General features: G+C 50.0%; 1 long non-coding RNA gene across 1 annotated transcript; it reads right to left on the reverse strand.

Annotated features, from left to right (window-relative positions):
* Positions 1-731: 731 nt before the first annotated feature.
* LOC136169009 (uncharacterized) lies at positions 732-16,259 on the reverse strand. The gene is made up of 3 exons (XR_010663362.1): positions 16,212-16,259; positions 7,009-7,064; positions 732-777 (listed from the first exon to the last, which is right to left on the reverse strand). It is a non-coding gene; the product is annotated as an uncharacterized lncRNA (long non-coding RNA).
* Between the last annotated feature and the right edge of the window lie 10,769 nt (positions 16,260-27,028).

Here is a 27,028-nt window from a genome sequence, read left to right on the forward strand (position 1 = left end):
AATGAATAACAAGTTCAAAGTCCATGTGTGGAGCATTCAGGTGCCCAGGGAGTTGTGGGTCTACAAATCAGAGGAGGGGGGTCTGGGTGTCAGGGTAACAGGTGGAGACCAGTGGACTGTGGGCAGTGAAGAGGGTGGGGTGCCCTCTGTCTCTCCAAGAAGGGAAGGAGAGAAGTGGGCTGGTGATTGGAGGGACGAAGGGAGATTTATTTTAAGATTCCAAAGTCCTTCCCTGGTGGTCCTATGACTGGGACTCTGCACTCCCAATGCAGGGGGCCTGGGTTTGACCCCTGGTCAGGGAACTAGGTCCCACATGCCCAATGAAAATTGAAGTTCCTGTGTGTGGCCACTAATACCTGGTGCAGCCAAAAAAATAAATAAACTTTAAAAAAATATTCCAAGGTCCCAAATGTGTTTATATATTGAGGGAAAGGAGCCAGTGGAGAGAGAGGGGGAGTCCATGCCAGAGTGACCTCATTCAGCACCCCACAGGCTAGTGAGGTTGGGCAAAATAGAGCCTCCATCTTGTTCCTAAGGCTCCCAGAGTGTTCAGCTTTCTCTTCCCCAATCACTCTCCACCCCCCGCCAGGGCCGGGCCACCGCCGAGCTGAAACAGCCCTATCAGGTCACCCACCTCCCACCGGGTCCAGATCTCCTGGAGCGCTGGCCGGCGTTCAAGGTAATCCTCACATTGTTCCCCTTGTTGTTGTCACCCGACCTAAGAGATCAGGTTCCCCCAGCTGAGTGTTCACCGATTTTGTCCAGAGCCATGCGATCCTGTCCAGGGAGAAGCAGAGATGTAAATTATTGAGGAAACCTCAGGTTCTCAACAACTCCCTAGCCATTCCAATCTGCCTGGAAACCTGAGCAGACTGGCTCTGGGGACCCGGCCGCCGGGATTGGACAGCATCACTGCCCAGGCCTCTGAGCTCTGAACCTGCAGTGATTGAACCCTGAAGCCTGGTGGCTCCCCAGGACCTCGGCAGTCAGGGTTTCCCAAGATCTGTAGGGGAGGGAGCGCAGCAGGTCACTGAGAAACCCAGCTTAGAAGCACTCCCCCGAGGCCCTGGGCATGTGGGAAGGTGAGGAGGAGGAGGCAATGTCTGCTCCCTCAGGAGGGGCCCAGGTGAGGGAGGGTCTTCCCTCAAGGAAGGCGCAGCCTTCACTTTCACTTTTCACTTTCATGCATTGGAGAAGGAAATGGCAACCCACTCCAGTGTTCTTGCCTGGAGAATCCCAGGGATGGGGGAGCCTGGTGGGCTGCCGTCTGTGGGGTCGCACAGAGTCGGACACGACTGACATGACTTAGCAGCAGCAGCAGCACCATGGAAGGCACGTTGCCTGCCCTTGGGGAGCTCCTGGACAGATGGAGGACACAAACACATGCACACACGCACACATGCACACACACATGCACACACACGCGCACGCACACACACACACACATGCTTGCTGTTTCTAGCTGTTGAGCATCAAACCCTGTGGTTCCCAGGGCAAAGCTGAAAAGGTCTTGCTAAAGTCAGACTCCTCTCAGGAAAAGAGGACAGAAAGGCGGGGAGGAGTTCAACCCCTCTGAGCATCCTTCGGCTTTGGTTTTCAGGAGACAACCTGAGCGTCTGCTCCAGACTCTCACTTCTCTGCTGTTTAACAACTGTGATCACACTTGCTGTGTTTTGTGGTCTCTCAAAAACTGCCAAGCTTGTGTGTGTGTACATCTTCACGGAAGCCTCGTGTTCATCTCTACACGCCGGGCCATCCAAGTGCACATCCACACATCTCCGCGTGGGTGTGACTGCATGTGGTAATTCCTGTTTGCCTAAGTGTGCACACACCAGTGTGTGCAGGTGTACTTGGTGGGGATCCCCTTTTTCAAACACACTGAGTGTTCCTCTTCCAGATTTTAGCATCCAGCAATGTGATGACATCAACACAGTGGGCCGGACATTGAACTGGGTCTTGCCGCTCCCCTGGCTTTGCCCAGAGCTGACGTGTGTATCTGAATATCCGCAACCACCCCTCCGCTCCGTCTGCCTTGAGTCCCTGCAGGTCTCTGGTTTGCTACACCTGAGGCTTCCCGGGAAGAGCTGAGCACGTCTGCTCTTTGCAGCTTCCACTGGACCTCAGTTCATCTGGTCATTTACTCCTCAAACAATCACTGAGCTTCTGCTGGGCCAGACCCTGTGTTAAAAGTCAGAAATACTGAAACGAGTATTTCATGGCCCCTGTCTCCATGAAAGGCACACTCCAGTCAGGGAGAAAGGTGTGGACACAACCTGTCCTGTTCAAAGGCAGACCCTGGTGAGACCATGGCTGAGAAGGAAGTCACTACCACTCATGTATGTGGAATCTAGAAAAATGCTACTGATGAACATGTGTGCAGGGTGGGAATAGAGCTTGTTTGGAGGTTCTAGCAGGGGAGCGCAGCTACTCGTATACCCTTGACCGAAGACGGGTCCTCCTCTATCGGGGATGGTCGTCCTCTTCGACCGAGTGCGCAGCTTCGGGAGGGACGCACATGGAGCGGTGAGGGAGGAAGGGGACACCCGCCTAGCCAGCCAGATCAGCCGAATCAACCCTGGCGATCAATGGGGTGACAGATGTCACAACCAGATCGCCCTCACATCCCAGGGTGGGAATAGAGATGCAGACGTAGAGAATGGACTTGTGGACACGGGGAAGGAGAGGGCGGAACCTGAACTGAGAGAGCAGCACTGACATATGTCCACTAGCATGTGTAAAATAGCCAGCTAGTGGGAAGCTGCTGTATGTCACAGGGAGCTCAGCCCAGTGCTCTGTGATGGCCCAGAGGGGTGGACTGGCGGGGTGGGAGGAGGCTCAAAGGGGAGGGGATATATGTGTGCCCATGGCTGACTCACGTCATTGTACAGCAGAAACCATCACAACAATGTAAAGCAGGTATTCTCCAATTAAAAACGGATGAATGAAATGAAAAGCAGAGGGAGGGGATGTATGTTGACATGTAGCTGATTCATGTTGCATACAACAGAAACCAATATAATATTGTAAAGCAGTTACACTCCAATTTAAAAAGATTAAATTAAACTCTACAAAAAAAAAGTCACTACCACCTTTTGAGGAAACCGGGGTAGTTTCATTGAGGCTGCATTTAGTTATGACTTGAGGAGAATTTCAACAAGATAGTGTGCATTCCAAGAGCATTCCAAGCAGAACAATGGTGTGATTGGAGATGAGAAATGAGGAAGCCATAGAGTGTTTACTGAGAACCCATCCTTAGTCTGCAATACCCATGCAACTACTGGGTGTTGTATGACTCCAGGAGAAGCAAGTGTAGGGCACCCCCTAAAGTTGTGCAAGATTGTGGGCGGAAGTTCTGAGAAGTCACTGTGACATGAGTAAACAAGGGAAAAAGAATTCATTAACTCACGGGCAGATGGTGTGGCAAGGGGATGTGTCATCTATCTTACTCCACCCAGGAAGGCTTCCTGGAGGACGTGTGGCCTTGGGAACAACCGAGAGAAGAAAGGGCAATTCAAAGGGACTGAAGCTAATTTGTGTCACATGAAAGCAGATATGTACTTGGGGGAGAATAACCGTGCAGTTAACAGGATAGACTTAATATCTGTTGGAACATGCTTTGAAACAAGGATAGATACAAAAGAGGGGGCCCAGGTCTCCATGCTCAAGCAGCCCCAGCCTGATAAGAGCAAGCACAGAACCTCCTGGGAGCTCCCAGCCTAATGGCGGGGCATAGGAAATGATGGCTTCCAAGACACTGGACATCAGGCCACAAAGGTCAGTGATGCCTGAGAGATGCCCCAGTGTACAGCCTTGGGAGAATGTCTAAGCCACAGTGCAGGGAAGGGAAACCAAGGCAGAGTCCAGGAGCATTTGTGAGTGAGGAAAAGGAACTGGGAGTCTGGGGAGACTAAAGCCCTCAGTTCCTACATAGTACATGCAAAAGAGTACTCAAGAGGAGAGAGCTGCCCAGAGAGAACTCTGGAAAACCAAGTTTTCAGCAAAGCACTGATTAGCATATATGTATGAGGTAACTACCCACAGCTGGGGATAGAACCACCCCAAAAGATGAAGAGTGCCCAGGGCTCACACAGGGCTGGGAATACTTCCTACTCCCACCAGTCAGATTGGAAAAAACCATAATTTATAGGGAGATTACTCAGAAGGATCTTGCTTCAATGGTGGAAAGTAGCCCTGGTCTAAATACTGCTTTCATCTCATCTAACAAATCTTAAAAGATCTGAAAGGATAAAACTGCCACAACCTGGAAGGAGTTCAAGGACATTTATAGGGATACAAAAATACCTAGCACCCAGTAAAGTAAAATTCCCTCTATCTGGCATCCAATAAAAAATTACCAGGCATGCAAAGAAAACAGGAAAATTCAACCCATGATGAGGAGAAAAAATCATTGAAACTGGCCCTACAACTAGGTGAACAACTGTCCTAGTTTATCTGGGGATATCCCAGTTTGGGGCTTCCTTGGTGGCTCAGTGATAAAGAATCCACCTGCAATGCAGGAGATGTAGATTTGCTCCCCAGGTCAGGAAGATCCCCTGGAGGAGGGCATGGCAACCCACTCCAGTGTTCTTGCCTTAAGAATCCCATGGACAGAGGAGCCTAGAGGGCTACAGTCCATAAAGTTGCAGAGTCAGACACGACTGAAGCAAATTAGCACTCACACACACACACATCCCAGTTTTAGCACTTAAGTGGTACGTCCCAGCAAATCCCTCAGTTCAGCGAAATCTAGGACAATTGGACCCTTACTGCAGCTGACATCAGTAGTGAAAGACTGAATACCTTCTCTCTAAGATCAGGTGCACAACAGAATGTCCACACTCATTACTTTAGCAACAATATTTGAAATTCCAGCCCATTAATAAGGCAAGGAAAAGAAATCCATATTGGAAAGGAAGAAATAAAACTGTTCTCATGCTCAGATGATATGATCATCTATGAAGAAAATCTTACTGACTCTATGAAAGAGCCACTCGAACTAGTAAGTGAGTCTAGTAAGACTGTCAGATCCAAGTGAATATTCACAAATCAACTGGATTTCTACACACTGGCAATGAACAAATAGAATTGAAATTAAAATATCGATACCCTTTTCAATAGCATCAAAAAAACATGAAATAGGGATGACAATAGACGAGAAAGACCTGTATGTCGACAACTACAAAACATTGTTTAGAAAAATTAAAGAAGGAGTGTATATACTTTGGTTATAGTTTGGAAGACTCAAGGTTGTTAAGCTGTCAAGTCTCCTCAAACGGATTCAACAGAATCTCCCCCAAACCCCACTAGTTTTTTTTTTAATAGAAATTGACAGGCTGACTCTAAAATTCACATGAAAAATGCAAAGAACCTAGAATAGCCAAAACAACTTTGAAAAAGAACAAAGTTGGAGGCCAAAACTACTTGATTTCAAAATGTATCATAAAGCTACAGTAACCAGATAGACCCATGTCCACCTGGGACTTGTGATTGTGACATCAGGAAAAAGGGTCTGTGCAGATGTAATTAAGTTAAGGATCTTAAGATGAGATCATCCCAGATTAAGGATAGGCGCTAAATCCAATGACAGGTTTCCTTATAAGAAGAGGGGAAGACAGAGATACCTGGGAAGAGGGCCGGGTAAAGACAGATTGGAGTTCTGTTGCCACAAACCAAGGAATGTCTGAGAGCGGTCAGGAGCTGGAAGAGGCCGAGAGCCTCCGGAGACAGTACTGCCTGCCAACACCTTGGTCTCAGACTTCTGGCTTTTCTAGAATTGGGAGAGAGTCCATTTCTGTTGTTTTCAGCCATCAGGTTTGTGGTATTTTGTTAGGCAGTCCTAGATTCCAAAGAATACGATACATAACTGATATTCTGCAAAAGTGCAAAGGCAAGTCAGAGGAACGAAAACGGTCTTTTCCACAAATGGTGCTGGGACCATTGGATGTGAATATGCAAATATGTAAACTTGGATTGATACCTTTTAGCATATATAAAAATTAACTCAAAATGGTACATACATGGAAAACCAAGTCTATGAAATATCTGGAAAAATTCTTAAGAAAAAACCTTTCTGACCTTCTGTTAAGCAAGATTATTTTTAGACATGACACTAAAGCATGATCCATTAAAAACGATAAACTGGACTTCTTAAAATCAAAGTCTTGTACTCGTCAGATGATACCATCAAGAGAATGAAAAGATGAGTCACATATTGCTGTGCATGTATCAGATGAGAGACTCAGGTTTAAATTACAGATTTTCAAAACTCTCAGAACTCAGTAATAAAAATACAAACAACCCAGTGTTAAAAGTAGACAAAAATTCAAATAGATGCTTCACCACAGAAAATACACAGATGGCAAATAAGCATACAAAAGATGCTCAAAATCATTAGTTAGGGAAATGGAAATCAAAACCGCAAGGTACTACTGCACACTTATCAGAATGTCTGTAATTAAAGACCTTCAGTTCCAAATGCTGGCAAGAATGCAGCAACTGGCATTCTCATCCACTGCCGGCAGGAATGCAAAAATGGTACAAACACTTCAGAAGACAGATGGTTTTTAAGTAAACATGTACCTAGACGTGATCTAGCTATTCCACTCACAAGTAGTTACCCAAAGGTAATGAAAGCACACATTCACACAGAGACCTGTACACAAATAGCCGTCAGCAGTTAGATGGACAGATAAACTGTGGTATTTATACAATGGACTTCTACACAGCTGTAAAAGGGAATAAACCAGTGATGCGTGCAACAGTGAATGAATCACAAAATAGTTAAGCCGAGTGAAAAGAATCTGGACCAAAAAAAGTACATAATGCACCATCCCATTTATGTAAAATTTTATAAAATGAACTGAATCTATAGTGAGAAAAAGCAGATCAATGGCTGCCTAAAGTAGGGGCTTAGGGAGGTGTGGAGGAGAGGGGAGAAATTGGAGGGGAAGGTGGATATATTCATTAGCTCATGGTGATGGTTTCACGGGGAACATGTGTCACACTTACCAAAGTGCACGCTTGAAATAGGTGCAGTTTACTGGTGTCGGGTAAGCCTCAAAAAGCTGTAAAATGAGAAAGAAGAAAAACCAATGTCTCCAGTGCTCCCAGCATCACTTGCCTAAGGATGGAGGGCCGGAAGGGCCGAGGCACTGAGGGGTCCCACGGCCCTCACCCCTAGGCAGCCATGAAACCCACCCACTCCACACTCACACCCTGGACACTGGATGCAAAGGCAGCAGGCTGTGGTCCCCACTGCTTAGCCCCTCCCTCGGGAGACCCCCGTGCTTGCCTGTGGACTGGGGCTGGCCACGGTGGCGGGGGGGGGGGACGTTAGGGGAAATAAGGTCATTAGAGGCCTTGGAGCCAGAGCCCCTGAGAGTTGACACAAATGTCAGAAAACATTTGGTCTGACAGATGCTGGAAAACCCCTTGGAGTAATCTCCTTTCTTTGCTTCATTAGTCTTTGCCGCCTCGCTACGACTGCGTCTTTTGTGTAGTGGGGGGGACTCTGCCCAGTCGCTATCCTGCAGTCAGGGTCATGGAACAGGGACAGTGAGGGTTCAGGAGCTCAGGACCGAGGATTCACTGTGATAGGATCTCAAAATAATTGGGGTCTATACTTCCCAGATTCACAAAGGTATGATTTTTTTTAAATTATTTTTTAAAGCTTTTTTTCTTAAAACAAATTAAAAAAATATATATTTATTTAGTTAGTTGGCTGCATCAGATCTTTGTTGCATCATGCACTATCCTTTGTTTCAGCTACAGGCTCTCTAGTTGTGACTTGAAGGCATAGTTGTCTTGAGTATGTGGGATCTTAGTTCTCTGACCAGGGATCGAACTGGTGTCTCCTGCATTGCAAGGGGGATTCTTAACCATGGGACCAAGTCCCCAAACCCATTATATAACTTATCCAGCAAATCCTCCTCATGACAATGCTATCAGAGGGGTAGCATGATTATTCCTAGCTTACAAATGAGGAAATCGCGCCAAAAAGAGGTGAGAGGAGGGTACAGAGTTTCCAGCTTTGTTTGGAGTTTTTTGTTGTTGTTGTTTTAGTTTAAAATTTTTTATTTGTAGTAAATTACACACAACATAAAATTCATCATCTTAGCCATTTTAAAAAATGTACAGTTCAGTAGTGTTAAATATATTCACATTGCTGTTCATCCATCTGCAAACCTTTTCCTTTTGCAAAACTGAAGCTCTGTACCCATTAAACACCAGTTCCCCACGTTCCCCTCTGCCCAGCCCCGGCACCCACCGTTCCACTTTCTGTCTCTAAGGTGCCCCCATGTGAATGGAATCATACAGTATTTGTCCTTTGGTGACTGGCTTGCTTCACCTAGCATAATGTCCTCAAGGCTCATCCATGTTGTAACCTGTGACAGAATTTCACAGAGGTTCAGTTTTGCAAGATGACAAGAATTCTGGAGCTGCGTGGTGGTGATTTGTACAACAGTGCAAAGATACGTAATGCCGCGTGAAAATGGTGAATTTTAAGTTATTTGTATTTTACCACAATTAAAATAACAACAACAAAAACAGGTGAGGAGGGATTTCCCTGGTGCTCTGGGGACTAAGAGACTCCGAGCTCCTAGTTTGATCCCCGGTCAGGGAACTAGACCCTACATGCCTCGACTCAGAGTTCACATGCTGCAATGAAGACCCGGTGCAGCCAAGTAAAAAAAAACAAACAACAGTAGGTGAGGAGATGTGCTCAAGGGCACACAGTCAGCGGCAGACCCACACCCAAATGGGCGGCGCCGGGGCCAGCGCCGTGCCTACCCGCCACCAGGAACAGAAGCGACGCACATAAAGCCTGAGGCCCCCAGGCCTTCCGGGTCATCACACAGATGTGCCCAGCTGCAGACTCAGGCCCGGGGCTTACTCCCAGCAGGAGTGAGCGGTCCGCATGGGGCCCTCAGATCTGATGGGATGCTCTGGCTTTAGAAAGACAGAAAAGCACCAGTGTGTGGGGAGAGGCGACAACCTGAGGTCTGGGCGCCTCCGGATGGTGGAACCGGGCGGGAGGGTGGCGGGAGGTTGTGTGAGGGTGGCTGTGCCAAGGAGCCGAGGTTAATGAGGGGCAGGGGGGAGCGGGGTGCTGACCTGCTTTCTTTACCTCTGTGGGGGCTCCTGGAGGAACAGAGGCGCATGAGACCCTCTTCTCTGGGCAGGAACTAGGGAAAGAGGGCGGCAGGAGAGAGGCACAGAGGCCGAATGGGCACAGTGGCCAGTTCACCAGGTCCTCCAGACGCCAGCCCCCTCCGCGTGTCATAGACAGGACTCTGCCCTGCCCTGGGGAGCATTTTCTTCCCATAATCACACTTCACCCCCTTTGAGAGAAGGAGTGAAAGGAAGAAAGTGAAGTCGCTCAGTCGCGTCCGACTCTCTGTGACCCCATGGACTGTAGCCCACCAGGCTCCTCCGTCCATGGGATTCTCTAGGCAAGAACACTGGAGTGGGTTGCCATTTCCTTTTTCAGGGGATCTTCCTGACCCCCTGGGTCTCCCACATTGCAGGCAGACACTTTACTGTCTGAGCCACGAGGGAAGCCACGGGAAAGCCACGAGAGAAGGAGTAGATGAACACTAAAAAAAAATCCTTTTCATCAACAGTTTTAGGTGGTTTTCAAGAATTCAGATAACAAAAAGACATATAGATAATTTGACAAAAATCAGGGTCACTGGGGAAAATACATACTTGAACGTGAGGGCGACAGGAATAGATGACCTTTTTTCTCTCTCTGACTTGTCCCTGACCTGGCGTATCTTTTGCTGTAATGCTAGCCTTCTCTCCCCATTTCCTGAGCCCCAGGGGGAGGCCAGGAGGCACACCAGAGAACGGGCCAGTCGGAGGCTTGCTGGTGGTCTGTGCAAGGGTTGGGATGGGATTACGGTGGTGAGCCCTCTGCAGAGGAAACCCAGGACCAAAGCAGGAAGGTGCCACCTGTGCGTGCAGGTGAGGCTACCACATCCCGGCCTCTCCAGGGCCTCATCCTAGCAGGCAAGGACTCCAAACTGGGCTGTGGGTCCTCCTCTGGGGCCGGGTGACCTTGACATATTTGGCCCGGAGACAAGATCACCTCCCAGGGAGTTCTTGGAGCTGAGGACATCCTCTGATGAGGTGAGCGAGTCCCGCCTCCGCCCCCTGCCAGAGGAGGCTAGCCGGTCTCTGACCAGTTGCACCCTGTGGCCAACCCTGGGAGTCTTCAGGCCGTGGAGGGGCCCCACCAGCAAAACCCGGTTAAGCTTTCCCGGCAGAGGGCTGGGGGCAGGGCTCAGGAAACACACACCCTGGGAATTAGCTCCATGTGCGCACACATATCCCTTGCGTTTCCTAACTGCTCTGGGCGGGTGCCCCCGGCAGTAGCAGAACTGGTTCAAGCACAGAGCTTTATTGCAGCTTCAAACAACCTCCTACTCCCTGGGGAGATGAACAGAGGTGCTTAAAGAGATCTAATCAAGAAGTCAAATAGGCAACACGAACACCAAGACTGTGCTCCCACCCTCCCAGGTCCTTGGGGCTCCCTCCCTCTCACATACACCTAAACATCACCACCCTCACAAACACCTAGATACCACACCTAGACATCACCACAGCCTCCTGTGTCCACCCCAGTGCCCACGGCCTCCTCTCTTCAGACCCTACACGAGGTACTGGTTTTGCACCATCCAGTCTTGTGAGGACGGTGTGCGCTTGTAACCTTATCTGAGGCCATATTTCCTAGAGCAAGTTGAGGCCGGATTTCTGACAATTCTTGGCTTATAAACCCTCGGGGCCGCAAGGCGGTGAGCTGACCAGCCTCACCAGTTCGGCTGGAGCGAGCCAGGCAGCCAGATCAAGAGACGACGCCTCAGCTCATGCTGTTGTGTTCGACAACCTCCAAAGCTTTGGGTAGGAAGCCCTGCTGTCCGTAGGCAGACAGGAGAATAGCATCATAATAAAAGAATAACTAGCTGAGTAAGAATAACTTACTGTATGTGTGCCAGGCCCCAGGCGTTTACATGAATTATTTAAAATCCTCTGCATAATTTTAGAAGTCAGTACTGGAAGTTAGGTACTACCTTGTGGCAATATGGGCTTCCTTGGCTCAGATGGTAAAGACTCTACCAGCAATGAGGGAGACATAAGTTTAATCCCTGGGTTGGGAAGGTCCCCTGGAGAAGAGAATAGCAACCCACTCCAATATTCTTGCCTGGAGAATTTCATGGACAGAGGAACCTGGTGGGCTACAGTCCGTGGGTTGGACACAACTGAGCAAATAACACTTTCACTTTATGTCCTTATAAGATAGGAGAACCAAACCTAAGAAAGCAGAGAGCCAGTTCTCAAAATGGACTCCATTCGTCCCGTGAACCATAACTGTACCCGTAATCAGTGTGTCTCGCCTTCCAGGAGCAGCAGCAACTCCTGAGGCTCCCACCCCGGAGGTCCTGATTCAGTGTGTCTGGCGGGCAGCCTGGACTTGCATTTTTCGAAGGCTCACGAGCGGGTGGCACTTGTGGTCCCAGGAGGGACCCTTCATGTTTCACTGCCCCGCACCACACTTAGGATGCCTGACCTGCAGAGACCACCTGAGTCTCCAACAACCCCCGGTGCTGTCATCTCGTGGTCTTCACCTAGGAAGTCCAGCCACTGCACGAGTGATGCATCACTGCCATCTTGGCTAGACAGCACGTCTCCCAAAAAAGCAAGGTGCAGGGCTGGGGCAGACGCAAGCTCATGTCCCTGTCTGTACCCAAGATGCAGAGCTTTTCGCAGACAGCAGGACACTTCAGAGCTCGACGAGGCTGCTTATGTATAACTGAGTCATCTTTGTCCTCAGTTGGTGGAAGCAGATGGGGGCTGGGTCATGGTTCTGGGACTTCAAGACCCTCCCAGCTAATTGCTGCTCCCGTCATTGCAGCTCTGACCATGGTCGAAACTGACCCTGACTTCATCACTGTTCCACTAACGCCCCGTCCTCTGACTGTATGAAAGCTCTGTGAGGGCAGGCCTCCTGTCGGCCTCGTTCCCACCGTTGCCAAACAACTGGACCAGCAGCTACACACAGGATGTGGGCAAGAAAGGTGTCTTGAAAGAAGAGACAGGTGGACAATGGACAAACAGATGAAGACACGAAACACCAAATGCAGAGGATCACAAACAGGCCCTGGAGAGCGCCAAGCGTGACTTGGTGAGAAGCTGGAATAGGACCTTGAGAAGAGAAACCAAAAGACTCTGTTCTGGGACACTCAGCTCCTCGAACCTTCTTTCTAGAAATACTTTCAGCAGGTGTAAGAGGTGGGACCTGGTGTCCTGTCCACACAGTCATCTGAACAAAGGTGTATTCGTCTGCTAGGGCTGCCCTTACAAATGTCACACACCGGATGGAGGAAGCAACAGAAATTGACATCTCGCAGGTCTGGAGGCTGGAAGTCTGAGATCCAGGTATGGGCGGGGCCAGCTCCTTCTACAGGCTGTGAGAAGTGCCTGTTCCATCCTCTCTCCTGGCTTCTGGTGGTTTGCAGACATCTGTGATGGGACTTGGCTTGTAGAAGCAGGACCTTTCTCTGCCTTCAGCATCACATGGGCATTCTCCCTGTGTACCTGTCTCCAAATTTCCCTGTTTAATAAGAACACCAGTCATATTGGATGAGGGCCCACTGAAATGACCTTGTCTTTTTTTTTTTAAAGTGTTCTCCCATCCTACAGGTTGCCTTTTAGCTATCTCTCTCTTATAAACATTTATTTGTCTGTGTCAGGCCTCAGTTGCAGCATTCAGGATCCACCGCTGTGGTGCGTGGACTCTCTAGTGTGGCGCAGGGCTTGGTTGTTCTGCAGCATGTGGGATCTTAGTTCCTTGACCAGGGATCAAACCTACGTCCTCTGCATTGCAAGGTGGATTCTTAATCACTGGACCACCGGGGAAGTCCCTGAAATGACCTTGTCTTTAATTATATCTGCAATGACTCTATTTCTAAGTAAGGTCACATTCTGATGTACTGGCGGTTAGGACTCCAACATAACTTTTCTGGGGGGACGTACTTCAACCCCACAGCGAGGTCTATGCAGCTGTTATGCTTTCAGGTACAATTTCCAGAAGTGGGTCCTTTTTTTTAGTTGCTAGCGGTAATCTGTTAACACAGCGTTTAAGTCTATGAGGAAAACACGCTAGAGGCAATGTGAAAGTAAGACCAGGTGGGACTTCCCTGGCGGTCCAGTGGTTAAAACTCCTTGCTTCCATGCAGGGGGCATGGGTTTGATCCCTGGTTGGGGATCTAGGATCCAAGACGCCCACCAGTGTAGCCAAAATTTTTTTAAAAAAGAAGAAAGTAAAACTGCGAGAAGCCTCGCCGAGGAGGTGGGCTGAGGTGCTTGTCCCCAGGACAGTAGGCTTCAGACCACACCAGCAGGGTAGCTGCACCTGCTTCCTGGAGCTGGCAGATAGGTTGAAAGGCTGAGGGTGGGCCAGAATGCAGGCCCCATCCCCTAGGTGCTGCTGGCATTGGGCCCAGCTCTCCTCTGGGAGGTGGCCTTCCTGAACACAGTCCACTACCTCCGAGCAAGGGCAGAAGTGACCAGAGGAACAAAAAGACTCATGCTCCCCTTGCGGACTTCCCTTTCTGGTGCTTCCGGTCCCAGATGCAAATTTCAACACTGCCACCTCTCCGCCGCCTCTTTTGTGTGGCCCAGGAAGGAAGGCAGGAAGGTCACTTTCGGGTATGGACCCACCTGGGCCAGGCTGAGCTGCTGCAGTGCCACCCCATGCCGCTGTTTCAGGGCCTCTCCTCCTGCCTTGCATTTTAGATTTCACATATAAGGGATATCATTTATCTGTCCTTCTCTTTCTAACTTACTTCACTTAGTATGACAGTCTCTAGTTGCATCTGTGTAGCTGCAAATGGCATCATTTCATTCTTTTTTATGGCTGAGTAATATTCCAGTGTATGTATGTACCACAGCTTCTTTATCCACTCCTCTGTCAGTGGACATTTAGGTCGTCTCCATGTTTTGGCTGTTGTGAATAGTGCGGCTCTGAACGTCAGGATGCATGTATCCTTTTGAATTAGAGCTTTGTCCAGGTATCTGTCCAGGACTGGGATTGCTGGATCATATGGTAGTTTGATTTTTAGTTTTCTGAAGAATTTCCATACTGTTTCCCAGAGTGGCTGCACCAGCTTATATTCCCACCAACAGTGTAGGAGAGTTCCCTTTTCTCCACACCCTCTCTAGCATCTATTTCAATAAACTAGGTTTCCAGGCTTTAACCCATAACTCCTAAGGAAGGCAGTAGCTAATAACTATATAAAACAATTTATTGGAAAACAACTTTCAATCTGAGGTTCAGTTCAGTTCAGTCACTCAGTGGTGTCTGACTCTTTGCGACCCCATGAACCGCAGCACACAAGGCCTCCCTGGTCATCGCCAACTCCTGGAGTTTACTCAAACTCATGTCCATTGAGTCGGTGATGCCATCCAGCCATCTCATCCTCTGTCGTCCCCTTCTCCTCCTGCCCTCAATCTTTCCCAGCATCAGGATCTTTTCAAAAGAGTCAGCTCTTTGCATCAGGTGGCCAAAGTATTGGAGTCTCAGCTTCAGCTTCAGTCCTTCCAATGAACACCCAGGACTGATCTCCTTTAGGATGGACTGGTTGGATCTCCTTGCAGTCCAAAGGACTCTCAAGAGTCTTCTCCAACATCACAGTTCAAAAGCATCAGTTCTTTTGCACTCAGCTTTCTTTATAGTCCAACTCTCACATCCATACATGACTACTGGAAAAACCATAGTCTTGTCTAGACAGACCTTTGTTGACAAAAGTAATGTCTCTGCTTTTTAATTTAGTGACTGTAGGTGGAGCAGTGGTAAAAATCCGCCTGCCATTGCAGGAGACACAGGAGACGTGGGTTCGATCACTGGGTCGGGAATATCCCCTGGAGGAGGAAATGGCAACCCACTCCAGTGTTCTTGCCTGGAAAATTCTATGGACAGAGAAGTCTGGTGGGCTACAGTCCATGGGGTTGCAAAGAGTTAGACATAACTGACAGACTGAGCTCAGACACACACACATGCACACACGCACAGGTAGAATTTAGCTGGTTTTGGATTCGTCAGAACAGGAGTTTGGCAAAATCACACGCGGCGCCTGTGCCACCTGCCTGTGACCCCCGGCTCACCTCCGTCTGACCTGCATGTTCCCCTCCAGTCAACCCTCCGGTCCTCCTCGTCCACACCCACAGCTGTGGTTTCCATTACCGTTTACCCTGGATGACCCCATATCTCTGTGTATCTCCTTCTCGGATTGTCTATCTGCCTTGTTTCCGAATCTCCAGTGGGAGGGCCACAGACACTCAGATCTCCAGGTCTGGGCCAGCCTGAGCTCCTCCCACAGCTTCTCCTCTTTATCTCCAGGAACATCACTCCTGGGTTGCACACCCAGGAGCCCACCTGTCTGCCTCAGCTCCTCCCACCTATGTCTCACCCACCTTGAGTCACCACATCCCAGTTGTTCTACTTTCTAACTGGGACCAGATGGTGTCCTCTTTGCCCCAAAGCCTTGGCTAAGGCACCTTCAGGTGCCCAGGATCCCAAAAGACCCTCTTGTCTGGATGCCCTGTCTTTAGGCATAACATCTACCTTTCTTCTTGAGTCTGATGTGATTTTTGTAAATGTACATGGTTTTGCTCCTACCATCCCCTGCCGAGGGCCTATCAGTGGCTTCCTGACACTATAAGGCTAAAGTACAACCACCTTAGTAAAGATTTAAGAACTTTTGACACCTGATTCAGCCTCTTGCTTCCCAGTAGCATCTTCACACACACCCAGGACTATCCCTTGTTCTCCATGTCTGACACTGTCCCCTATCCCAGCTCTTATCTCTGTGGCCAACCTCTACTTGACCTTCAAAACCCAACTCAAGGGTCATCCCCTGGGAAGCCTTTGGTGGTCCCCAAGGTGAGGTAGGTGATGCTCTAACACAGACCCTGAGGGTATGTACTTAACTCTATCAAAGCACTTAACACACTATATGGCCATGATCAATTTTTTTTTTTTCTTTACTCAACCCAACCAGTCTCCGAGTCTTAGTCATCAAGGGATCCCCAGCACCTAGAACACGGCCTGGCACATCCAGAAGAGATGGCCTTGGTTGGTCAGTTGCTCAGACTGTGTGGTGTAGAACCAGCACTTGATCCACAGTGAAGAACAGTGGTCACACACTCACCTCGTCACTAAGATGGCCTGAAGTCGTGCCACTAGCATGGGCTTTGAGATCAGCCAGGCTCGGGTCCAAATCTTGGCTTCACCATTCTGTGATCCTGGGCAAGTGTCTTTACCTCTCTGAGCTTCAGTTGCCTAATGTGTAAAATGAGAATATATGAGGGCTGGGTGTGGGATGTAGGGTTTAGAATATATGTTAATGGTGCTCCAGCTGTTTTAGTTAAAACCCTGTGCTGATTATACTTCAGAATTTTTGACAAAACAAAAAAGCCTACACAATAACAACAACAAAATCCCTTAAGACTTTATTGTTTTGGGATACACTGAATCAAACTAAATCGCACCTGTGCCCAGGGTTCGAGAAGAGTTCAACTCACTCTCAGGGTAATCGGTTACATGCTAAAGAGGGGATAAATACTTCGTGATGATTTAAGAAACTATCTTGGTTTTGTCCCCCAGTGAGATCTGTTGCTTCTCAATGGACAAATGCTTGGTGCTTTAAGAGCCAAAGGATGACGCAAGTTAAACAGGGAAAAGACCAAACATTACACAGTTCAGTGGACCTGGTACATTTGATGCAGTTTAAACTCACACAAAAATTGCTTTTTATAAAACTAAGATAAAACAAAATGAGGATAATAATACTTCCTCATTGAGTTGGGGGGTCGGTTGAAAGAGACCAATGTGCAAAGCAGGGACATAGGGGACACTGGGGAGGATATTGGTGGGTCAGAAGGTGGCCTGTATCTCCAGCTCTCCCGAACGTGCTCCTCGGAACTTACATCATGAGAGTGTGTCTGCAGGAATGTGTCCTGCACAGGTACTCTCTGGCCCATCTGGTGGACAGGGACCCATGTCCATAAAAGTGCTTTGGAATCATGGGAAAATCATGAAATCATGGGAAAATCATGGAATCATACAGAGCCATGGAATCATAGGAAAATCATGGAATCATAGAAAGCCATGGAAGCATGGTTTCATGAAGCTGGAGCAGAACTCAGAGACCCACGTCACGGAGCCTCTAACATCATGTGGAGAGGACTGAGGCCCAGAGAGGAGAAGAGATGGCTAAGGCCATGCAACTCACAACCATCTGGACAAGTCAGGACCGGGAGGCTGGCTCCCCGACGGCCCGCCCCTGGCCCTTCTCATCCTCCCCCAGCTCCTGTGTGCATGTCCCTTCCCTATGCCTGGAGAATGGCTCTTCAAGGGCAGCCCCCTGCTTTGGCATCTGGCCTAAAGGCCCAGCCCTGTGAAGTTCACCTCCAACAGGGAGGCTGTGTCTGCAAAGGCTTCCTGAGAAACATTCATGGCACAGGAGGAAAATGCCTGACAGCCAGGGACAGATTCTTCTCCAAGTCAAATCTGGGTGGGTAGGAGGAAAACTGGAAGTGAAGGGATGGGATGATTCAGAGCAAACCACCCCCAGACCTGGTCAAGCACCTTCTAGAACACGTCTGCCCCTGAGAAGTGGCTGTTTGCTGTTCTTGTTTCTGGAATGGAGTTGGTGTTTCTATATTTGGATGCTGTGCAGTCTCTAAGCCTCCCAAGGGTTTTGCGTTCCTGGAGTCCCTCCTTTCACGACTCACTCCCCAACCCTTCTCCCAAAAGCCTGTGCCAGCCCAGCTAGGTGAGGGCCGAGGCTCCTCCCACCTCTGAGCCCGGAGGGAAGGGCACCCACCTCTGGTGACAGGCAGGTGGCGGACAGGAGGCCCCGCTGAGGGCCGCAGGCTCTGCTAGTGGTCCTGGTTCCTGGATGCCCCCCAGAACCACCCAGGGGACTTTCCCATCACTGAAGCCTGGTCCTGAGACCCTGATGCACGATGGCTGACTTGTGGCCCTGACATTTTTTTTTTTCCTTTTTTAATAATTCAATCAATCACAATTCAAGTTATCTTTTATTTTAGCCATGCTACAGCTTGTGGGATCTTATATCCCCATTGTTGTTGTTCAGTCACTAAGTCGTGTCCAACTCTTTGCAACCCAGGGGGCTGCAGCGCGCCAGGCTCCCCTGTCCTTCGGCATCTCCTGGAGCTTGTTCAAACTCGTCCATTGAGTCGGTGATGACATCCAGCGAGTCATCCTCTGTCTTCCTCTTCTCCTCTTGCCTTCGATCTTTCCCAGCATCAGGAAGCTCATCTTTTCTGGTGAGGCTCTTCACATCAGGTGGCCAAAGTATTGGAGCTTCAGCTTCAGCATCAGTCCTTAGTTCCCCGACCAGGAGTCCAACCACTTGGACTCCTCAGGGTATTTTTACTTTTACTCCCTGGCACTTTTTACTTAAAAAAAAAAAAAAAACAAAAAAAAAACAAGCCACACAGGGCTTCTGACCTGCACCCAAGTTGAGAGCTGAAGGGTGTGAAGATCAGATGTGCCAACCACTGTTAAGGTGTCAACATTCGACGTTTTGAAATACGTGAGTTGCAGGTTTGAGGCTGGTCCTCTAAGCCTCCTCTGGCTCACTCAAGGAGAAAAGGCTGATGGGGCAGCTCTGAGGGGTGAGCCTTCCCTGACAGCCTGCCCCTGACACCCACTCACAGCCAGGATGCTCTGCACTTGGTCTAGTGAGTTATTGCCTCTCCAAATCTCGGGCTCACCGCCAGTCTGAGACATCCAAGGAAATGTGTCTTGAAAGCAGATGTTGTCTATGCTATCTTTCTCAGCAGAAAAAGGCTGGAAGTCAGCAATCCCAAGCGGCCGTTCTCATCTTTTAACCTGCCCAGGGATCCCCTGGGGACTGTGTTCCAGAGCAGGCTGTGGTTCTGAGGGTCTGGGGTGCAGCCTGAGAGCCTACATTTCTAGCGAGCTCCCAGGGGAGGCCGTTGCTACTGTCCAAGGATCACACTCAGATCCCAACACAGCTCTCGCTATGAATGGGTCTGGGTGCTTGCAAAGAGGACATACCACAGCCATGGTGACCAACCGTCTTGGTTTGCGTGGGACTGAGGGAATCCCCAGGATGTGAGACTCTCAGCGCTAAAACCTGACACGGTCCAGGGAAGCCAGGATGCTTGGTCACCCGCCTATAAGCCCATGTCCCCGGACAGTTAGTTTAGGTGAAGACCTGAAATAGACATGGTGGGGGGCGGGGGCGGTGGTCAAGAACACTTATGAAGTAACAAACAAGATGTTATAAATCATTTTCCTGTAGAAAAGGGACTTCTTTTTCATATCATGTTACCCCCAATTTTTATTCTCTGAAAATTTCACTTATAAAAGAATATGCCGAGTCACAGACTAAAACTTTGTCTTACATGGGTCTCAATCTGAGATCCATAAGTGCTGGTAAGTCGATTTAAAAATTTTTAAATGTGTGTTCTTTCTAGTTAAACCCAAGACACGTCGACTCCATAGGAAAGCACTGGGGGTAGGTGGATTAAACTCATGGTCTCCGAGAAGTGGGGATGATCAGCGAAGGCTGAGCTCTGAGTTGTGATGGGACATGAAGAGATTGGAGAGTGACCCGAGGCCCGGGTGAGGGGAAGGGTTCTCACTCCTACACAAGCCAGCTTTGGTGGGTGTTGATTTTGCCTGATGCCATTCTGTCTTGTTTGTCAGGAGCTACAAGGCCATTAAAAATCATGTCCAAGCATGCTCTGGTGTATTTGTGTTGAAGGCCTCCATCTAATTCTTAATAGCCACTTTCTTCCCTGCATGCCCACAGCAGGTGGCCTGCACAGAAGTTGCCCTGGCCTCCCCGCCCAGATGGCTTCCGGAGAATGTCACACAGTGCGGAGGTCTGAGGGCTGCAGCCTGGGCACAAGGGCCCTGAGGGGCTCCTGGAGACACGGGGCCTCACCAAAGCTTGACAGACCTGGGAAGGCGGGGGGGCTGCTCTGGGAAGGCTCTGACCCCAAGACTACATACAGTGCTTTCAGCAACGCAGCCACACTCTGGCCTCTGGGTTCTGATTCCTAGAATTCAGAGTGTGTGGGTTTGGAATACACTGTACTCTGGGCTGGGGCACAGAAAAGCTTCTTATAAAATAAATGGAAATAAGTGCAGCTTTATTTCTTCAGCAGTGGTTAGGATATGAGCTTTGGAGTTGGGCAGGAATAAGGGCAAGGTCAGTTCTGGAGTTTTCTAGCAGTCTGACCTTGGCAAATTACTTAACCTCCAGACCCCTGTTTTCCTCATCTGTAAACAGAGAGTCTTTTAGTATCTGGTCTTTGGGTTGTGGCGCCTGGTGTCTCGGCGGGCACGCAGTCAGGGCCCCAGAAGAGAAGCCACGGTGTGGTCACTGATATTGTCACAGTTTCACAGAACCCTGGAGAAGGAGCCGGGCAGGACCCCTGCTCGGCCTCCTTTAAGGAGCCCCTCGTCATTGGCACATAGTAACTGAAAGCGCCAAGATGCTGCCAAGTGGCTTGAAAAGATGTGTTAGAATCCATGTCTGCTCAAGGAGATCAAAAGTCTCAGTTCACCGAGCTTAGAGATCAGGTGGACTTATTTTTTCAAATAAATGGTTTATTTCTGAAGAGTCCTCAGCTTGTAGAAAAGTTGTAAAGCTGCTACAGAGACTCCTCACCTGCCCCACACCCTGTGTCCCCGCTGCTAACATCCTGGTGTGGCATGGCTGACGACGAACGGAGCAACACCGGGACATCGCAGACCAAAGTCCTCTCTGGATTCTGATTTTTTTTTTCCATTTATTTTTATTAGTTGGAGGCTAATTACTTTATAATGGGTTTTTTTTTTTTTAACCTAATGTCCCTTTTCTGTCCCGAGATGGCGTCTAGCATGCCACGTGATGCTGAGTTGTCTGGGCCACAGCTCCTTGAGCTTCTCCATGCTGGCGGTTTCTTAGACTGGCCTTGCTTTTGATGCCCTGACAGATCTTCACACTGTGGAGCTGCCTTTCACAGAGGAGGAGGCGCGGGCTAGGAGACGGCAGAGCTGCTTCAGAGTACAGGACTCTCTCCTCCACGGCCTTCCTGCCCTGGAGCGGAGCACAGCAAACCCTTCCGTCACGGCGAGCACGGAGGTCAGTCTCTGCCGGGCACTGAACAACCCAGGCTCTGCGTGAACGCGCCCCTCCGGCGAGTCAGTGGCTCTTGCTGGACGCCCTCGATTCCTTGGGCCTCCTAAATCCCACGCCCTTCCCTGCCTGGCTGCTGTTCCTGTCAGCCCCAGCTCAGGCCGGGGCCCCGCCAGGCGCCTGCCAGGCCTCTCACATCACGGGGATGGGGAGGAGAGAGGAACCCACCTTCAGGCTGGGTCCCTGGGCAAGCGGGCGGTGCTGAGCAGCCTCGACCTGCCCCCCAGGCCCTCCTTGTCTCCCAGGGAGCCCCGCACCGCCTCCCTGCTAGGCAGGGCTTGCTGGGGCCCCGCGGTTCGGGTTTTGTCTGGCTTCCCTTTTCCTGTGGTGAGACTGTGAGGAGACTGCAGCCTTTTCATTTATAGAAACAACCCTCATCCCCACCTGCACCTTTGTCTCTGTGTGGGGACATGCCTACCCGTGGCATATAGCCACCCAGGGTGACGAGTCCGCCTGCCATGCCAGGCTCGTGCCAACACCCCTGACTTGCCCCCTGCAGGCGCTAGTACCAAGCAGAGTCCTTGCAGGAGTCATCTGTTTTCTAGGTGGTCCAGGGTGCAGGGGCTGGGATGGGGGAGCTTCCTCAGAGATTCATGAGCCAGACCTCTAAGCATCTCCAGGGTGGGCACATTTCTGCTTTCTCTTTTTCAGATGAGAACCAGTATAGTGCCTGAGACGTTAAGTAAGTAAGGAAGTGTTAGTCGCTCCGTCGTGTCCGACTCTTTGCGAGTCCTTGGACTGTAGCCCGCCAGGCTCCTCTGTCCGTAAAATTCTCCAGGCAAGAATACTGGAGTGGGTTGCCATTGCCTTCTCCAGGAGATCTTTCTGACCCAGAGATCGAACCTGCATCTCTTAACACTTCCTGCAATGGCAGATGACCTCTTTACCACCAGCACCACCTGGGAAGCCCATAAATATATATACATACATACATATATATATAAATACATACATAAATATACATACATAGGTACATGTCTATACATATATATGTATACATAAATATATGCACATACATACATATATATATATAATTTCTCATAAAACCCAACAGAAGAACAATTCTGAAAAAAGAGTATGCAGAAGTCTGAAGTTCACCAGAGGCCATGTGACAGATCTCCCCAGGGGAGCTTCCAGATGTTTCCTGAACATGAAGAGCGGAAGAGTGAGGTCTCACATCGTGTCTCAGACCTGAGTGAGGCCAGTTCTGAAACTGGAGGCTTGTGGGGGAGGGAATAAAGTCTGAAGGGCCGAGGTCTCTCCTCTCCCCAGATCCCCTCTTCTCTGCAATATGAGGGTAGCCGAGGACAGGAAGAGAAGGGGACAGGAGAGAGATGAGGTAAGAGCAGCCAGAGGAGGCTGGCAGGCACCTGGGGGCCGTTTGCACCTGCTCCTCCATGGGGAAGTGGATTTAAAACCACCCCGAAAACAGCCGTGTCTCGGCCTTGCTCCGCTGGCCTTGTCTTGAGAGCTATGAACTCGAATGCCCTTGAATGTAGGCTTGAGAACCCGCCCAAGGCGGGATGCCATGTGTGGGCAGACAGAACAGAAGCCAGGGGAAGGGGCCAGGCCAGTGCGGGGAGGTGTTTGCCCTCAGCCAGGGCGGGCGGGGTGGAGGCTGTGCAAAGTGCCGGTCAGGGAGCCTTGGCAGTGAGCAGAAAGGCCTTGGTATTGTGCTGTCCTCCAGGGCTCCACCCAGCGAGAGAACTGTAAGAAAGACCCTAAGAGCCATCACGGATGTCTTGGCCGAAGGGCAGACACTTCCTACATGATTTCATCCACCGCTCAGTGAAGTCCCAGGAGATTGGCAGCGTCTCCCTGACTCCACAGGGCCACTGCTAAGGTCTCACCCAGCTCGCGTGCCCGGCCGGGGGTCTGCCTCGGGTCTGTGTGATTTAGGAGCAGGCGCTCAGAGCCCCACATGGACGCTCACCTCTGTCTCCCACAGTTCAGTAGGTGAGCTCCCCGGGTCCAGCGAGGGTGGGGAAGTCTGATCAGCAGGGGGATACCAGGCTTCGCGGCGGGGCTGTTAAAACACAACCTGAAGCAGATGTTGGGTGGCTGCCGTTTGAAACCCTCTCCCTCTTAGACGAGACCAGGCAAGCCTCACAGACTCGCCGTCAAGATCCTGAGTCCTGCGCTGGAGCCCACCCGGCCTTCAGTCTGCAGCTGCCACGCGGCACCCCAAGTCAGTTACGTAACATCTTTGTGCCTCCAGCTCCTCATCTGTAAACCCCCCACGTGCCCTTGAGAGATGGAGCAAGACGGGCTCACCGGTGCTGGGCCTGAGCTCCATGACGGTCACTCGTCTCCACGGCTGTGGCTGCAGGCTCTCCTTTCTGCCTCTGCCCCGGGGCATGTTCACTGAGGAGAGGCAGCAGCACAGAGGTGACTGTCCAGCTGGGCTTTGTTCAAGGATTAATGCAGAAAAGCAACCCAAAGAGCCCAGGGCTTTTCTGCACTGAATCCAGACTCAAGTATGCTGCTGATCGGAGGTACCTGGAAGCTCAGCGTGCGCCCTGGTGGTGGAACAGGCCCCAGCGGGTGCCTTCGAGTTCTGCCTCCTGCAAGTCAAATTAGAAGATCCTTCCCTGATCTCTTTTCAGACCCTCCTCACTAAGCAAATGCAACCTCTCCCAGGGTCTCCGTCGGTTGGCACTCAAATCTTGGTGGACGCCAAACTTGGCGGCGGCTGGCACCAGCTGGGAACCTGGGACAGGTGTTTGTTGTAAAGAACAATGGGCCTCTCTAGGTGACACGTCCTGAGCATGCTCTGTGACGTCAGGGGAAGTCGGGCAGACAACTCTTGGTTTGAGTGACCAGATGGGTGGATGGCTGGTGTCATGACAGTGGTGACAAGGAAGGTGGAGACGCCTCTGGGACGGGTCGTTCATTCTCCTGGGACACAGGACCAAGGTGCAGAAGGGGCAGACAGGCTGGGCCCACAGCTGCTCTGGAAGGCCACCCAGGGCTGTCCACACACACGCTTCATCTAGCCTCCCTCCCCATCGGGTCCAGCTGCAAACCCTGAAGACTGGTCTCTGCCCCACCTAACTTGCCAGTCTCTTAGGGAGGTCATCTTACTCTCCAAGAGGAAGGAATGGCAACCCGCTCTTGCCTAGAGAAGCCCATGGACAGAGGAGTCTGGTGGGCTACAGTCCATGGGGTGGCAAAGAATCGGACACGACTGCAGTGTCTGAGCACGCATGCACTGTACTCTCCAAATGACCGAATCCAGTGTTTACATTTCTGCCTTTCCCTTACATGCTCTTTCTGCAACATCTGCACTCTCACATTCTTAAAACCATCTCTCCTGTTGGCACCGGGGTTAGGTACTGTCCTCATGTGGCCTCCTCCCTCTTTAGTCCTGTTTCTTGGTCTCCTTTGCTGACCTTTCTTTCTTTTTGTGCCGTGTGGGGCTGCGCTGTGCTAAGTCACTTCAGTCGTGTCCGACTCTTTGCAACCCTAAGGACTGTAGCCCACCAGGATCCTCTGTCCATGGGATTCTCCGGGAAAGAGTACTGGAATGGGTTGCCATGTTCTTCTCCAACAGATCTTCCAGACCTAGGGATCGAACCCTCGTCTCTTATGTCTCCTGCATTGGCAGGTGGATTCTTTACCACTCGCGCCACCTGGGAAGCCCTTCTTTCTTTTCAGCCCAGTGTACCCTCCAGGCTCCCCTCCCATGTGCTCTCTCATTCTGCCACTCTCAGGGCATGTTCATCCCCACAACTGGGTTCTCTCCCCAACTACTCCTGCTCTCTGGCTCCTGCCTAAACCACTCTGTTGAGACTCTATATCCGAGTGCCCCCTGGCTGGTGCCCCCGCAGGCCTGTGGGCTCGCATGGCCTCGGTGCCCACCCCAACCTGCTCCTCCTCTAGTGCTGGCTCCTGCAGTGGACGACACCCCCAAGCTCTGGGCACCCAAGCCCGAGCTGTCTGCCTGACTTCCCCTACATGTGGTTGCTTACCACACCTCATCAAATCGACCTCTCCAGCGGTTCTAGACTCGCTGCTTCTTCTCCATTACTGTAGTCCAGCTGGTATCATTTCCTCCTGGGCTGCGGCCACACCCTCCCACACCATGTTCCTGCCCTCCCAGGTTCATTCTCTATCTTGTTATTGGGGTGACCTTTCTAGAGCACGAGCTGGTAATGCTCAACTGTTTGAAGCTTCCACTGGGACTCCGTCACCTTCAGAAGATTGCCTCAACTCCTGGGTCATCCTGCTCACTGGTCTAACTGGATGTCTCACAAAGTCTCACCAGCACCCTTGGCTTCACCAGCCTGCAGGTCCCTGCCTGCCTCCATGTTTTTACAAACCACAGTCCCCTCTCTCCTAATTCTAACCCATCCTTTAGATGTAGTTCAGGGGTCACCTCCATTAGGAACATTTGCCCTGACCTGTACTTCCTGCCTTTCTTATCAGAGCCTGTCTCCTCCCTCTGGAGACCCTTAACATTTAGGCAAAGCTCTTTCAGACAGATTATCACACCAAAGAGGGATAACTGATTTACACCTGTCTCCCCCTTTCAAGGGGTTCCTCTTTGAGGTCCAGGGCTGATCTTCTATCTTTCTATCTCCAGCACTTCTCACTGTGTTGTTAATAAAAATCAAGAATGAAGAGAGAGGATGCTGAGAAAGCTAATGCAGACATAGCTACTTAATAAGAACTGTCATCTGGGGGCCAAAGAACTAAGCAATGTTCTGGCTCTGATAGAAGTTCTGGTGAATTATTAGGAGGAGGAGAAAGAATCATAGCTTCTGAAACTGGAAGGGTCATTAAAGGCCATCTAGTGTAATACTTTACAGAGTATTACTTTACAGAGAGACAAAGTGGATTCCCTAGGTCATGTTGTTCTTTTGTTGTTTAGTCACTAAGTCATGTCTAACTCTTCTGTGGCTCCATGGACTGTAACCCACCAGGCTCCTCTGTCCACAGTATTTTTCAAGGCAAAAATACTGGAGTGGGTTGACATTTCCTTCTCCAGGGGATCCTCCCGATCCAGGGATTGAACCCGTGTCTCCTGCATTGGCTGGCGGGTTCTTTACCACTGAGCCACCAGGGAAGCCCTCCCTTGATCATACAGTTCATCAAAACAGAACTAGGGGAACCTGGGTTCCTAGACTTCAAGCCCACTGCTCCTATAATTTCACTGTGCTGACACCTGAAGGGAAAATTAGGCATGTTCTCTAAAAGGTCCTAAAGTCTCTTAGGTATACATTATGGCTTCCCATATGTGATTCACTTTAACACTCTTCTTAACCAGTTTATATTATCAATATTCTTAGAGATTTGATAATACATATTGTGAATATACAAACGTCATTAAGCATGTAAAATTTGTGAATATCTGTGTCTGAAAGTTTATCCTTGTATTGAACAGATGTTGGCCTTCCACTAACTTGCATCTTCGGTTGTAAGCCTGACACTATCCCTCTTTAAAATGTGATAGAGCACAGAACCAACCACAATGGGTTTCAAAGATAAATTTCTTCTCATCATGTTTTTCCATCAGCTGCCTGTCATTAAATTCAAAGCTGTCTCTGCCATTCATCTTGTCCTTCTGTTTATATCAAGAAGCGAGTACTTTTAGGGTCAATCTCCATAACACTCATTCTTTCTTCTAGAACATGGTTATTTATTCAGTCAGTTCAGCTCAGTCACTCAGTCGTGTTTGACTCTGTGACCCCATGGACTACAGCACGCCAGGCTTCCCTGTCCATCACCAGCTCCCGGAGCTTGCTCAAACTCACATCCATCAAGTCGGTGATGCCATCCAA

The sequence above is a fragment of the Muntiacus reevesi genome, chromosome 5 (genome assembly GCF_963930625.1).
Source record: "Muntiacus reevesi chromosome 5, mMunRee1.1, whole genome shotgun sequence".
NCBI classification, from domain to species: Eukaryota; Metazoa; Chordata; class Mammalia; order Artiodactyla; family Cervidae; genus Muntiacus; species Muntiacus reevesi.